Source organism: Myxocyprinus asiaticus, chromosome 30, assembly GCF_019703515.2.
Source record: "Myxocyprinus asiaticus isolate MX2 ecotype Aquarium Trade chromosome 30, UBuf_Myxa_2, whole genome shotgun sequence".
NCBI lineage: Eukaryota > Metazoa > Chordata > Actinopteri > Cypriniformes > Catostomidae > Myxocyprinus > Myxocyprinus asiaticus.
In genome coordinates, this window is record NC_059373.1 from 25,212,781 (window position 1) to 25,229,368 (window position 16,588).

Below are 16,588 nucleotides of genomic sequence, written 5' to 3' on the forward strand. Positions count from 1 at the left end.
CAGGATTGGGGGCAGGAGTCCTGTAATTCATAAATTGTTTCATGCCACTCCACACTGATGCAGGGTCGTTAGCTAAAAATTTGTTTTTCAGCTTCTCAGAGTATCTTTTTTTAGCCACTCTGATTTCCTTATTCAGTGTGTTCCTGGCCTGATTGTACAAGACTTTATCCCCACCCCTATAAGCATCCTCTTTGGCCTGACGAAGCTGCCTGATTTCTGCTGTGAACCATGGTTTGTCATTGTTGAATGTTAAATAAGTCCTAATAGGAATGCACATATCCTCACAGAAACTGATATATGATGTCACCGTATCTGTGAGCTCATCCAGGTCAGTGGCTGCAGCCTCAAAAACACTCCAATCAGTGCAGTCAAAGCAGACTTGTAGTTCCAGCTCTGCTTCATTGGTCCATCTCTTTACAGTCCTTACTACAGGCTTAGCAGATTTTAGTTTCTGTCTGTAGGTTGGAAGAAGATGAACCAGACAGTGATCAGAGAGTCCCAAAGCTGCTCTAGGACAGAGCGATATGCATCCTTTATTGTTGTGTAGCAATGATCCAGTATATTTCTGTCTCTGGTTGGGCATGTAATGTGATGTTTGTATTTGGGCAGTTCACATGTGAGGTTTGCTTTGTTAAAATCCCCGAGAATAATAATAACTGAGTTTATTGTTGTTCTGTGTATGTGATTTGATCAGATGAACTGCTACTGCTCTACATTTAAAAAAAAAAAAAAAAAAAACGAAAAGAAAAACAGACGGATACAACTTCAAAGGAGACAAGACAATGTTGTTGACATTTGCGCTGGAGGTAATTTCATGCCCAATGCCTTTTATTAATCTCCATTAATACTGAAGAAAAATGCAGAAAAAACATTGCCGGTTCTTGAGCAGGAGTTTCCATTTCATTTGTGTATGTAATAATAAGTGGCGATTCGGTGCTGGAATATGTTATTTTGAAGATGAGTGAACATTGCGGCTCGAGCCCTTTAAAGTTGGATGCATTTTGATTGGCTGTCAATGTTTTTATCGTTCATCAGCTGGAAAAAAAAATTGCTCTGAAAGTGATCCCAACTATATCATTCCTCTGTGTCATTATCGTTATAGTTGTGGTGTGGACGCCGCTATTCTATTATAGCTATAAAGATTTTTTAAACTTTATGGTTATAGTTATCGTTCTTGGTGTGAACGGGCCTTAAAGCTGTTATTTCATTATTGGGTCATGCTTTAGACACTGTACATACTGTATGTTGATATTGTACGTTTTACTGTTTGAACAAACATACGAAAATGTGTGTACTGTTCTAGAACCATACGCACACATACAAATACGAATGAGATCACCCCAGAAATAGTGATATGATGCATTTTCTTCATTGTTTCGAACAGAGAGTGTGTTCTATTGAGATCATCCCTCCATATCTCGTTCCCACTGAAATACAGCTCACTATTTTAGATTGCGTACCAACAGCTGGTATGAATAGTACAAACTCTCAGGAACATCTTAGCTCTTAAATCTTCCTCCCCTTTCATTTGCTTTCACTAGACACAGGATAAAATCTAACAGAGTCAATCCCTTTCAATTAAGCTGCTTCCTTTCACACTTTTCCATCCAATGATTCATAAACAGTTTACACAAAATGGAAAGTTAGTGGCTATAAAAACCCTGTGGGTATATAATGGGATTAAGTTGTCAACACAAACAGAAATTAATTGCCCATACACATTTCTCCTTTGACAGGAGCCTGTCTCCTCTTCTCCCTCCCGTTTCTTATCTTATTTCACATCTCTACCAACAGTACTAAGAAAGCTCATTTGTCTTGCTACATTCTTGACCACAGAAGCTAAATAAGAACAGTCTTCTGGTAATGATGTGATGCCTCATGGACTAGGGTGTTCTAAAGAGTGTGTGAGCAATGTTTTGCAACTCTCCGAATGCCTTTATTGTCACAGTGTCCATCACAGAAACTGATCACAGTATGCATTCCTTCAGTGCAAAGTGCTGCGAGGGGGTACGAGAGGTCACAGTAAAAGGATTTATTCTGGTAAAAGCTATGATCAATTGCGCAGATGTGTGTGAAGAGACTGTAGAATGTGACATGGTTTGTTTAGGTTCGTCGGTAATACATCGTAATACATACTGCTCATTTTATCATATAATTCTGGCTGGTGGAAATTGTTTTGTTTCATCATTCCCTAACTCACTTTCACACTGCACACTGTGAACCACATGTAGCTGTTTTGCACTGAGAGTAAAAATGAAATGATTATCACACTGTCAATGCAAAATGCCTGGAAAACTTGATATGATTATAACTTTTAATTTGCAATTGCAAACATCAGAAGCAACATTTGCTTAAACCCGAAAAACAGTGCATGCTATAATAAGTTTTCTATAGCAATTCTTATTAAAAAATTTACAAAAGAAAGACTATGGTTTCTCATTATATTCCTAATAAAGAAACATTTACATTTCATTATTTATCAGACACTTTTTTCTAAAGCTAATTACTAATACTAACAATTCCATTCGTGTACTACATTAACACAGCAAGCAACAACACAAGGTACTGTACTCTATCTATACAGAGCCATTCATCAATATTCATTTCAAGTATTGATGAGTAAAAAGTGATACCTTCAAATGATACCTTCATCCTGCACAGAATAATGTTTATCACATTGTGAAAAATCAATATCATATATTATTCTAAAATCAATATCATATTATTCTAAAAAAATATGAGTGAAGAAACATAGTTATCCGTTTCCAATCCACTATTTTACTATTTACTGGTTGTCTGGGAGATGTGATCCCTTTCTCAGTAGTTTGATAAGACAGTTTAGAGATGGTGCCAGAAAAGAGTTCCCCTCCTTTTCGCTTTCATGACCTTTAACAGGCCCCGTTTTTGAGCCTGACTCAAATGAAGTGTATTTCATCTTTCTTCAGCCAACATATTCCTAATGGCTATAGATATGGCAAAGGACAATAAGAAAAGAGCAGACAAAACAGGCAGTTAAGTAGTTTAGCCTGAGTCAGTGCATTGATATTTTACTGAGCTCCCCAAAGGCTCTAAATCAGACCAACTAGTCCTTTTTGTGAAGCTGGCCACTCTATCAGGACAGAAAGGGCTTGGCTTCTTTCTTGGGTCTGTCAAAATGTCACACTTATGCAGGAGAGTGAGAGCAGCTTTGTTATTTCATGGAGAAAAGGAACAAGCCTTCAGGGCAATATCAATCAACTGATAATGTCTTCTTGAGTGGACTTGTCACTCTATGAAGTAACAGAAAAGCAAACTAGCATCCAAATAACATGGTGCTCATGGCAAGAGTTGCAGAAAAACAGCTACAGTAGATGTGACGCAATGGCCAATAACGTTAGTCTGCATGTGTAGACAAACAATTATAAATAATACAACAGAATCTGTGGAATTTAAGCCAGTGAAAGGCTTATGTTCAGTGATATGGAAATATATCAAACCATATATTGACTTCTAAAGCCACTTTGTTTAATGTTTATTCAATACTTTCATCTGAAATAATGTATAACTTCTATCAGTTATGCTCTATGGAGCTCAGTGAAAATTAACTCAAATGTCCTGACCTGATGTACACACTTGAGTACACACACTGACCAGTGTTTAACTCATCACAATATTATGTTATTTCATGCTCACAGGTGCATGTTTAGCATCAGTTTATAGAAGACTGTCTTTAATAAAAAAAATAATAATAATTTAAATTTAAAAAGTAAATTTTTTACATGAAAAAGATTATTTTCCTAAACTATAGTGATGGTGATGTCATGGAAAACCCTTTACCTACAGGCCTTTCTGACCCAACTAATGTTTCTACACAAACACTCTTATTTCCATGGGGACAAGACAAACACATACACGAAAGCTTTGATTTCCTGAGCCAGGGTAATTTCATCTCTGGCAGGTCTTAGCAAGAGAAACCTCTCCAATCCTTTGTCTCTTCTATGGAACAAATGATAAAAATGACAGTTTTATTACAAGATATAAAAATCTTGCCACACAGAGACCCATAGAGAACTTAGATTCTTCTCCAACAGCTGCATTTTCTTAAAGTATAGTAAGATAATGCAAATACCAAGACCTTTACTGGAAGTTTAAATCGCCTAATAGTTAATAGACATGGTTAATAGTACTAATAAAACAGAACATTTACTGAAAAGGAGATCCAGATATTTCATTCACATGCAGTGATCCTCTCTCTCTCTCTCTGTCAATTAACCACTTGTTGTATTAGATTTTTTTTTAAACTACTGTATATTCAAGAGGTTTAACTGAGGCCATTGCCATATCTTAGACATATATCATTTACCCTTTTATTCAATACTCCTGTCAGGATGGAGTAAGCGTATCTGTTTTTAATTATTTAATTTTCTTTACGACCAACAAGTGCTCTGATCGCTATGTTGTAAAATATCGCTGTTTGCTCCATATTGAATTCCTAAAAGTCCTCATTAGTCACAGCAAGTTGCTTGTAAAGAAATTGCCCCCACAGCCATTTCAAAGTGGTTTCTAAGCAATTAAAGCAATAAGCAAAATGTGTAACATTTCAGTGTTCACATGTTAATATGTCTTGGCTAAATGATCTTTGTTAATGACTATTAGCCTACATTACGTGCTGTTTTTCATTCAGGTTGTCAGATTACTCTGAAAATCAAATGTCATCATTGCTAATGTTGCTAATCTCTTTGTAAATAGTTGTTACTGGATTAGATTAGTTATGCAGTCATAACTGGAAGAGGTAAATAGTTAAACACAATTACACAATTACTGTCATGCTTAGCCTTATATCATGTTAATCTAGCGTGGATATTTCTCCTGCTGTGGACCCGCAGTGGCTCCGAAAATATGTGTCATGTTTTAGGCATAATGTGGTTCACGTGTTTTATAGCTGGTGTTCTAGCTTGTTCGATGGTAATACACAGCATTTATGGTTAAAGATCTTATTGGAGCCAGCTGTCTTTCACTTTTTGTTGTGTGTGAATCAGGACATTGCAGCCCCTCAAACACAATGTCCTGGAGTGAGTTCAAAAAATCTATCTCATTTTGATGTGTGTGTCTGTAGGGGATGGCATACTTGTGGAACCAGGGGTTGATTCTAGAAAAGATTTATATATATAGTACATTCACTAATTTCCTGGTTGCAGAACAGATCTACACAGTGGCTCTAGAAATCTAGAATCTTCAATCAACCAACCTTGCTGACGTTTGGGCAAATAATTTTCATTTAGTTTCCTGGTTTTACTCCTTTTTCACTTATATACATGGGTAGTTTAATATAAACATGGACTATCAACATCAAAAGAAAACAAGATTTTAGGTTAAAACTTGAATGTATTGTATTAGGTAGAGTGTAGGCTTTATCTTAAGTGTTTTATTGTTTTAATCACCTGTTTTTGTATTCACTAGTTCATTTTAACCCTCCTCTTGCATTCAGATCATTTTTAACCCAGTAGAGGTAAACCAAAATTTTTAAATAGCACATAGTTTTTTGTACGGGAACCAAACTTTGTGACTTTGTTAAGACTACCAATATAAACATAATTATTATTATTATTATTATTATTATTATTTTTTTAAGAAATTATTTAAGAGATATAACCAATTTTATAAAATTGTAACATTGATTGCATTCCCGGGTCAATTTTGAAGAAACTGCCTAAGGGGAGGTGTGGCAAGAGCAAAAGTTCAAGCATACATAGTCTGAATAAGGGTTGAAGGAAGAAAAGTCCACATTTTACTCTGCCACCCTCTACAGATTGATCTGATAATGAACCAGCTTGCAGCATAATCACACATTAACATTAAGCAGTACATGCAATAAACAGAATACATTTGGTTTAAAAACATTGTATACAAGTACAGATTTTGTTTAGTTGTGTTGTAGAGTTGTTTTGATGTTGTTTGTTTGGGGGAAAAAAAATATTTGGTTGCATAGATTTCTGTTGAGTTGTTTTTCCAACATGTTCACACGGGAAGTCGGCATGCTGTTTTCGAAAGTTCCGGTACCCTAGGATCGGCAAAAGTATGCCGACCCTATCTCCCATCAGACATATTTGGAACGTCTCAACAACAGTACTTCACCTCGTGGCATGAGTAGTGGTGCGTTGTGTCAGTTGCATGGGAGACCACAGTTCAATCCCCATTCAAATGAGGAAATAATCACGTTTTTATAAAAAATCACGAGCGTGATAAGGAGGTTGCATTTTTATCCTTAACATTGCATTTTGTCTCTACTCATGGTTAGGGTTAGATTTGGATTTTGGTTGGTGGGGTATATTCAATAAAATAAGCATTTCTCTTCACTGTTTTACACCCTGTTCAGCTGAAACCAATTGTTTTTACAACTGGCTTCTGGCGACCTTCTGGCGATATAAATGGATGTCACACTTGTTTATATGCTCTGAAGCACTTACCGCTTTAGCCTCTGGAGGCAGTGTTTTCAAATTCGATCAACGTATACCAATTTCGGCTAAAGAAAAATTGGCACACTTGCCGAATTTTATGTGAGATCAGGCTGGTTTTTCAGCAGTAATGAGTAATTAACTGATATGGAAGTTTATAGGAGAATTACTAGAAATTCTCAATTTAAATATTTATATAAATTTAATGCAATATTATATTCAAATAAAGTTTCATATAAAACCTTGATAAAAAATATATCTTCACAAGCATTACACTGGTTTAGCTGTAGTTAATGTATATTTTGAAATTTAAAATTTTTAAATAAAAAAAAAAAAGACATTATATATAATAACATTTACTTTTTTCAGTTAACATGCCAAAAATATAGATCTTTGTACATGTATGAACAGTTAAGAAGTTAACAATGAGCTACAATATGGTTTTTGATGAAAATAATTGGATTCTAAATGTTTTATAAGCTTAAAACTCCCCCGGGTTAAATCTGACCTGCAAATGCAAAAGGTGGTTGCAGATTTTGAATGCAATAGAAGGGTTAAATGATCCCGTGTGTGACAAATAAATTGGTAACACTTCACAATAAGGTTCCATTTTTTAACATCAGTAAACTACATTTGTTAACATTAACTATATGAAAAATAATTTTACATCATTTATTGTTCTTGGTTAGTGTTAATTTCAACATTTACTAATAAATTAAAAGAAATTTAAAGTTGTACATGTTCACATTAGTTAATGGATTATGAACTAACATAAACTGACAATGAACAGTCGCATTTGTATAAACTAACACAAGCTAAGATTGATAAATGCTGTGAAAATATATATTGTTCATTGTTAGTTCATGATACCTAATACATTAACTGACATAAACAAATGGAACCTTGTTGTGAAGTGTTACCAATGAATGTTTTAAAGTACAAACATTCTATGTGGTCTCATATAAGGAATAATTGACAACAGACCGTTGAATTATTGAAAAATAATGAACACCCAAGGTGGTAATGTACTCCCTTTTTCTCCCCAATTTGGAATGCCCAATTCCCAATGCACTCTAAGTCCTCATGGTGGCATAGTGACTCACCTCAATCCGGGTGGCAGAGAATGAATCTCAGTTGCCTCCGCGTCTGAGACCATCAATCCGCGCTTTTTATCACGTGGCTTGTTGAGCGCGTTACCTCGGAGACATAGCGCGTGTGGAGGCTTCACACCATCCACTGCGGCATCCACGCACAACTCACCATGCACCCCACCGAGAGCGAACCACATTATAGGGACCATGAGGAGGTTACCCCATGTGACTCTACCCTCCCTAGTGACCGGGCCAATTTGATTGCTTAGGAGACCTGGCTGGAGTCACTCAGCAAGCCCTGGGATTCGAACTCGCGAAGCTACCCAGGTCCTGTAACAACTGTTTTTAACCCCACTGAGATGCCGATGGCTGACATGACAGCTCTATTTCTCACTCTCGAGTAAGTGTGTGCGTAATGCGTATATGTATGTGTGTCCACATGTGTGAGAGATAAAGAGAGGGGGAGGGGGAGCGCGAGGGTGTTTCCCACAGATATTTCATATAATATAGAAACTGTTGTATTGATCAAGTCTATCTAACTTTGATACAGCTCAAGCCTTCATTGCTAGAGACGTCACATTAGAACTAGCAACAGAGGATGCGCTGCTTTTCCGCACTGGAGTAACAAGGTAGTGTGTGTGTGTGTGTGTGTGTGTGTGTGTGTGTGTGTGTGTTTGTGTGTGTGTGAGACGAGAGTGAAAGAGAGAGAGAGAGAGAGAGAGAGAGAGAGAGAGCCCAAGGACGCTATTCAATTGAAATAAATTTAGGATATTTTAGATATAGTTTGTCATTCTTCTCCAATGTACTTAACCAATGTCTTTGTTTTATTTATTTGGTTATTTTGTTGTGGTAGCCTGTACAGCTCTTTGTAATAACTGAAATAATTTGGCGAAGTGATATGGAACCGTTATGCGGTCAAGACCTGGAACTACTTCGTAGCCATGCGTTTACTTGAAAAATAATTGCACACTTTAGAACGTCTGTCAACCAATCAGAATCAAGCATTCAACAGACCCGTGGTATAAGAGGTTATAAAAGTTGCATGCATAATAAGTGTAAAATAATGAGCAAAAAAATTTATTTAAATTGTTTTATATGGAGTGTAGCCAAAGGACATGTCAACTTTCCAAAGTCATGTCATGGACATGTCAAGTAGCCATGAATAATGTGTACATTTGTTTTTTATATATATACATTTCATCTTGTATCAGTGTGTCATGCCATATGTTTTGCACTTTGACCCCTCATCAGTAGTTTTCTTTCTGGCTATGAGCAAAGCGGCTGGTTGTAGTTTATAACACCTGCCCTGCACAGGAGCACAAAGAGGGGCCAACACAGCAGGGGATTTTCCTTCAGATCTAAATGTCCAGCTCTAGAAGGTGTTGAAATGTTGTTTGATTGGTCTTATTATGAGACTCCTGTGAGGTCTCCTTAGAGGCTTATAGTCTGGTTTGTATAGTGAGTCCTTTGTCCTCTGAGCTCCCATCCATGCGAGAAGGATACTGCATATGTATGGTGGCCTTTAGGCCTGCACTGCATGTCAGAATAAGCATTAACATTAAGCACATTTCTATACTAGGATCTATTGTACTGCTCAGCATCTTGTTCATGTTATGGGTATCATAATAACAATATAATAACATTGTAATGTCAATACCACACAAAACTGCATTAAAGTCCACTGCATTCCAAAACCTTTGGAAACAGCCTAATTCACCAGTGCTTTCTCCAGAATTTCCTATATCAGATCAGGGTATTTTGTTATTTTACTCTCAAAAGCCTTGGATGGAATGGTCAAGTCATTAAGGATGATTTTTTTTTTTTTTTTTTTTTGGCCTCTTTTCACCAGATCATCTCCCCAGCATTGTCTAGAGTACTCAATGGAATTGTAGCAGCATACTCGAGTCATCCCCATCTTTCACCTTGTACAAAAGACTCTGTCCTTTCCCTCCCATCTTAATATAATGAACTGAGCTGGCTAAGAGATTGTGAAGATAAACCAATAGATCAAGTAATAAAAAAAAACAACACTTTCAGTTGCTCTATGTATAGCTGTAGATCTTGCACAAGCATTTCCTCTAAATTATAAATTGTAATCAATTGCATCACTTAAATGTATTTTTTAACTACACCAAATTAGCAGGATAGCTCTTGGGCATTGAGGTCTTTTTTGTGGGGAGGGAAAAACTGGTGTTCAGAGACAAAATGGAAGAGGTCAAATAAGAGTTACTACTTCTTTTTACAATAAAATAAACAATGGTCCAAACGCAGATGCCAGGGATAATCTAGTACAAATCAAAGTCGTTGCACAGTCTCAAATAACTAGCAAAACAACTAGAAGTTATCCTGGTTCTAAACTAAATACACATAACACCCTTGAGCAATATAAATACACATGTGAATTCAAACTTTAAAAATACAAACACAAACATGCTCCTTTCCCTTATTGAAAGCCCTGCAATTTCAAGCCTCATCTGGCAGCTTGGCGTGCACAGCCAAGGAACTCTACAGGTCTTTCAATGCAAGTCATTATAATTCATTAATAATCAAATGCTTAAATGAACAATGGTGCACATTTGAAAATAGATCAGTCCCAGAGTTTCAAGGAAAGTTGTGGGACCGGAGCATTTCTAGGTTAACATTCCAAGGTGTTGCTTTTGTGGGTGAACATATTAGCAGAATACTTCTGCAATGATCACTGTAGTGACATAAGCTACAGCTCTGACAGAAAAAGAATATCTGCAGGATGTGAATTCTGGGGAACATGATGTTCTCTGTGAATTTTAATGTACCATTCAGAGCAAAGAGACAATATCTCATGTAGGCTGTGGAACCTCACAGGACGATTTCATCAGGGAGAGAGAGAGAGGGAGAAACAAAATACATTTTTGGGTTAAGCTTCTGCACAATGGTTGCCAGTAATAGAGAAACTCATTCAGATGGTGTTCATTATCATATGCTTGTGCAGCATCATAAATCATAGTACACCTTAAAGCCATTTAATTTAGGTATTTCTTCCAAATATAAGAGCATGTTTTATGGTAAGGCAATCAGGAGGGATCTTGTTAAATTTGCAGAAATACAGAAAGCTATGCTTTTAATGTGTTCAAAATAAGTCTGTTTATTCCAACAGCTGGTTTCATCGGTGTTGTTGATTTCTGTGAAATTATATTATTTGTTAGCTTTCATCCAGTGAATCATGTAGCCGCCAAAACTGAAAATATTATTGATTTACTTAGTCTTGAAAATGGACCTCCTGATTAACCATCATGCTCTCTTCTGTTTAAAAATGGCACTGTAATGCATGTACACTGAGATAAATATAAGTTTTCACATAAAATGTCAGTGCTAGATATAGTTCACATTAATTACTGAGTTATATAGTAACTGGTCATTAATTCTAAGGTATAAGCATAATCTCACATTTTCAAGTTGACCTTTCACTAGAGAAAGCAAGTTTTTCTCTTATACTTTCTCATTTTTGTAGACAAAACATTAATTTTGTATCATAAGACTGTTCAGACATGAGTCAACTAGCTAATTTTGCTATTAATTTCTATTGATAAGCTTGTGAAAAGGATTGGAGGTACTGGAGAGAAATAGAACAGTCTGTATACTATGCGTTAAAATAAATACGGATTTTCAAATAGCACAGACTCTCAAACAGTTACATATATGAATTATTCTTGACTTTTGATTTTTGTTTTTTCTCTCCAAAAATGTGTGTGATAATTTACAGCATAAAGCAAATGAGCTTTAAGTAACTTGACCAATCTTTTAAACATATTTAGAGGTCAGGGGTCAACACAATTTGATTAGATGTTGTCTCTTACTGACAGAGACATGTTATGGTAGCAATCGGAGAATTCAACTTCATAGTTTGCCTTTAACAATAGCAACCAATTAAGCCTGTTTTAAATGGGTTGTTTTATTATTAACAAGATCACATGTCCATCTAGTTCTTAAGTTGGAAATGGTAAATAGATTGGGAAAGGTAAACAAATTTGGCTTGCTGTCCATAAAGGAGGGGCTCAAGTATGAGGCTTGACTCGAGGTCAAGATAGAGAAAAGCCCACTTGAATGAATGCAGATGTTGTTTCATAAAACACTGTGGCTCTGAGCAAGCTTTACCTAGAAATATCCCACTCAACAAATGTGAAAACACACGAAAAGCCCCTCATTTACATTCAAGCTGTATGTGGATGTCAATGTGTGTGCATGATTGCACTTGCATTCACGTCTGTGTGGTGCATGGAAAGTGAATGTAAATTCTATGCTTTATAATGACAAACTGTCAGCCAGAACCATTCAGTGTAAACCATCAATACTATAAGGTTTTCATCAAACACATGACATGCCCTTGTAAAGAAGTGGTAGGTGTGTGATGTATTTAGTACCTCTAGACAAGCCAAAGGGGATACTCATGTTTTGGAGAATACCTGAGAGGCATCGAGAAAGGCTGATAATATATTTAGCAATGGGGTGCTATCATAGATAACTATGCTCACTGAGCATTGTCATACAGTGTTCAGCAATCTTCTAGCAAACATCTCTGTGTCCTGAACAAATTCAGCTCCACTCGTTGTGATTTATAAGTGCAGAATGTGCTGATTTTTTTAGAGCTGCTGTTTGCTTTAAATTACACTCAAGCATGGTGATGACTTCGGCTTATAGTATAGTATTTATATTATGTCTGTCTAAATCAAGCTAAATTGTAACTTGTAAAGATTATCAAACATATAAAATAATACTTTTTTATTTAAAAAAAAAAAAATCATTTTGTTCAGGAAAGAAGTTTGTAGGGAAAGCACTGAGACCATGTGGGCTGCAGTCACAGCACTGTATTGCTAATCCAGTTGTCCAAACAAGGCCAAACCCACTCTTCAAGCATCCCGATGGAATATATTTTGTTTTTACTCTGCGATTTCTCACCCAAAATTTTGAGTCAGTCTCCACTGGGTGCTTGTCTGAAAATTACATAAGAGAGTTCTACCATTTAGACTTAACAGTGTCTACCATTTAGAATTACATTTGACTAGATCAAAGCCCTGAGACAGAGGGAAATGCCTTAGAATCTTGTAATAAACTGATTTACCTCAGATTTGTAATGTGTATATTATCCCTTGTGTTTCCAGTTTATTTATGGGATTATCAATTTCACAGCAGACACTGGAACGTACTTTTGTCATCTGAAACGTACTGCACTTTACATAAACGTAGGCCTATTGACAGCATCTAAAACATAAACTTTTTTAATGTATGACAACTCACAAATATTTATGAATTGTTTGAAGTTAATAAAATGTTGACTTCATGGAATTAATCAGCCTGATCTCATGAACATTTTGTGACCATTGCAATATTTTTGCAAAACGAAATGATGTGCTTCATTACAGATTTCACTGAAATTTCCTATTGAAATGAAAATGAACAGTTGTGCCTCTAGTGTTAATTTGACCAGGAAACTGCGGCGAAATGTTGAACGTGGCACGTAAAAGTCAGTTTGAAAAGTTTTGTTATAATAACGTTTATTATATGAGATTAGGTTGGAATTTAAAAAAAATATAAAAAATATATACAGTAACAGGGGAACCTCTTCTATTGCCCCTTTTTGCAAGGAGTGAATTTCCTGAAACATAAACGGGGCTTCCTGAACATAAACCTCTGTTGAAAGAACTCTGCTGAACACTGGCAGTGCCCGCCTGAACTGAATGACATAACCATGCTCTATCTTCCGATTTACCCCATTTGAATAGCCTTGTAACTTCTGCCAAGCCAATAGACAGGCAGACAGAGGAATTAATGCATAATTCTCTATTGTAGTTCAATGAGGAACCACTAGATGGCACTGTTGGCTTATTTTTGGCTTGCACAGTGGAGAGAGCATTTGCACAACATTGTGGCTGATTGAACTGAGGTTTTTTTGCCTTTATTGAATTTAGGCATAAATTACTGTCATCCTGAAGTGTGTTTACAGCAGGGACATTTACAGAAAATATTTCTTTCCTGGTGTTTTGAACGTGAAAGAGTGTAAGAGCATTGGGGGAAATGCTTTTTGGAACAAGCTGGTTTTCCACCACGGCCCCAGCATTCATTATGGGGGGACAGCGTGTGGGGTTTATAACTGTATGTTTTGTGAACTCTTGTGCTTATAGAACATCAAATTCTGTTATGCATGTCTCGAGACCCGTGGCCATGGAGACAGAGGCTGAATTGGGGGATGGCATTTTCAATGCTCGTTTACCAGTGCAATATTTATTTATTTATTATTAATAATATAATATTAATATGGTTGTCGGGCATTCGAAGCATGTGCAATGGTGAACTCATCCCGAGATTGACCAAAGGGCAAACAGGCAGGAAACGGATACGTTTGAACGGTCGAATTTCGTCCGCTGAATGCGAGCTCACCCTTCGTTTCACTGCAAGCTCATTAGGCTCGCTTCTGATGTCAGGCCGTTTGAAAGGAGACGTACCAACCTCCAAACACCTTTAAGGGCGTGTCTGTGATGGCGGGAATGTACAAGGACCCCAATTCTTTGGAGGGGGTGCAAAACTCATGTCCGGCACCTTCTGCGGCTCTCTAGTGGGACATTGAGATGATGCTGAACGTGAACGCACTGGAGCTGTAGAGAGCTTCTCTCTTTCACGACGAGGAAGCATCTATTGGAATGTGACGTTTTGCTTTTTCACCACACAGAAATTTTCTACTGCCATTTGGACTGCATCACCAAACAGGCCAGACTGCGACACAAGGGCATTCAATAAAATGGCCTTGTCCTTGTTGCAAATGTCTGTGATTGTGAACCACAAATTATGTTCCACAAATTATGTGCAGTTCCATGACGGCCTCAGCATCCAGCCCAGCTCCCTCATCCAAATCCCTCATAAGATGAGCCTGGTAGGCTTGCAAGACTGCTAGCATGTGCAAAGCCGACACCGCCTGGCCCGAAGCCAAGTAAGCTTTATGCAACAATGTTGAAGTCATCCTGCAAGGCTTCGAGGGAAGAGTAGGCCTTGATTTCCATGTGGTCGTCTAGGATGGGGAAAGATGACCCTTCAGCATCTCTTCCACCGCCGGGACCACAGTTTATCCATGCTCAGCAGCACGACATATATACACAAAATCCGAGGCCGATTGATTCGCAATCCTGACCAAGTATGGTTGATTCCAGGACTTCGAGGTCTTACGATGGAGGTCAGGGGAAAAGGGGAGTGGCCTGCGAGGCATAGCCACACGCTGGCCGATGAAAAGCAGTCATCCAAAATGTATCTACACTCCTCCGACTGCGTTTCGTCCAGCCAATCCAGGTGCAGTTTTTACACTGCACGTGTGATCACTTCAAGCAACTGCTTATAGGTTGCCAAGGGATTGGAAAGCCGGTGAAATCTTCAGAATCCGACACCGCTGTTGACATGGCGTCCTCATCCAAATTCCATGTGCAAATTCCACGGGGGAACATCGTGCCTAGTCTGGAGAGAGGAACAGAGAGAACCGAAAGTCGGCCTGGTGCTCACCTTCCTCCTCAGTGTCCGCATCGGCCTCCCACGGGTTAAGCGGCCGCGAGGCGCTGGCAGACACACAGCCAAGCGCTCGCCTATATAGAGCCCGTGACATGGCTCCCTATGGGCATCGCTTAAGCACCATCAGCCAATAAATTGGCATGATTATATACAGGCTTCAGACCACGTGAGACCACTGATGTAGTCCCAATTGTGTCATTAGTTTCATTCGAAAGGGAACTTTAGATTTGAATTATAACTTGTGTCAGTAACCATTTTGCAATTTTGTTGTCTCATACTCCTTCACTACATACTTTACTTCATACTCACTCTCTCTGCCCTCTTGACCATGTTCTCAATCTAAAAATAAATAAATAAATAAAATCAAAAATACATATGCAAATATACAAACTGACTGTGAGAAAGGTTTACTCATTCAGGCAGTGACTGTTAAAATTTTACCTGGCAAACTCTCTTTTGTAAGAAGCCTGACTAAGCGTCTGGTATTCAGTCATCTTACTGAAAACATTTGTTGCCATGAAGTCACGGCTGCGTTGTCTACAGTACCCAATTCTCTGCTTGTCTTTTGCTCTCTCTCTTTCTAATTTCCTCATGGCACTGGTCATCCTCCCCAGCTGATTTTGTATGTGATGTGTCCCTTTTCAGCACTGTCTCTGTTTCTCTGAAATCAGTCAGTGTAATACAGACATCAGAGTCATCTCCCAAACAGATGGTCTCATTTTCAGGCAAGGCACTGCTTCTGGACCAAAGATTAAAGATACTGCTCTATAAGAGCTGTGTATGCCTTTTAAAACTATTTTTACGTTACATTTGAGTAGAACATAAGAGCATTAATATTACAGCTATTATGCCTGCAAGAAACAATCATTATTTGCTGTTGTACATTATTCTTGTGTCAAATGATTACAACAGTGATTCACACAATATATGTTTGGGCTTTATATAATGGTCATAGTGGCTTTGTTTTATTCAACTTAAAGGTGTATGATTTTTTTCTGTTAACACTAAAAAGGTTTTTGTACCCTGGAGGATGCAAACATTTAAGAGGCTAGGGAGAGGAGCAATGAGTGATTCTGTCAAATGTTTGTGAAAAATACTGAAAACGGGGTCCTTGCAAATACTGAGGACATGCAACTTTGTATATAAAGCCTGGCATCACCTCAAAATCTTTATCTAAAAGTAAAAAGGCAACATTTTCTGAGAAGGAAGCGGACCTTTAGGCAAATGCTCCTATCTTTTCAATGTTAGTTTCATGATTTCTACAACCTATAAAATTTAAAATAAATGTATTATTAATGTGTTTGAAAATAATAATTAATTATTTTTTAAAGGTACCTTTATATGCTTGGCCTTTTTAGTTTAATGCTGGGACAACCATAAGAAACAACTATTTGTTGGTTGTTGTTGTTGTTTTTTTGTTTTTGTTTTTCCAAAAAGGTTTAATTACTGTGGCTTTATGCCTTTTTACATCCCAACCTGCAGTTCACAGCAACATTGGCTCAACCATTGGTGCTATTTTGGGGTGGGACTATTTGTTTG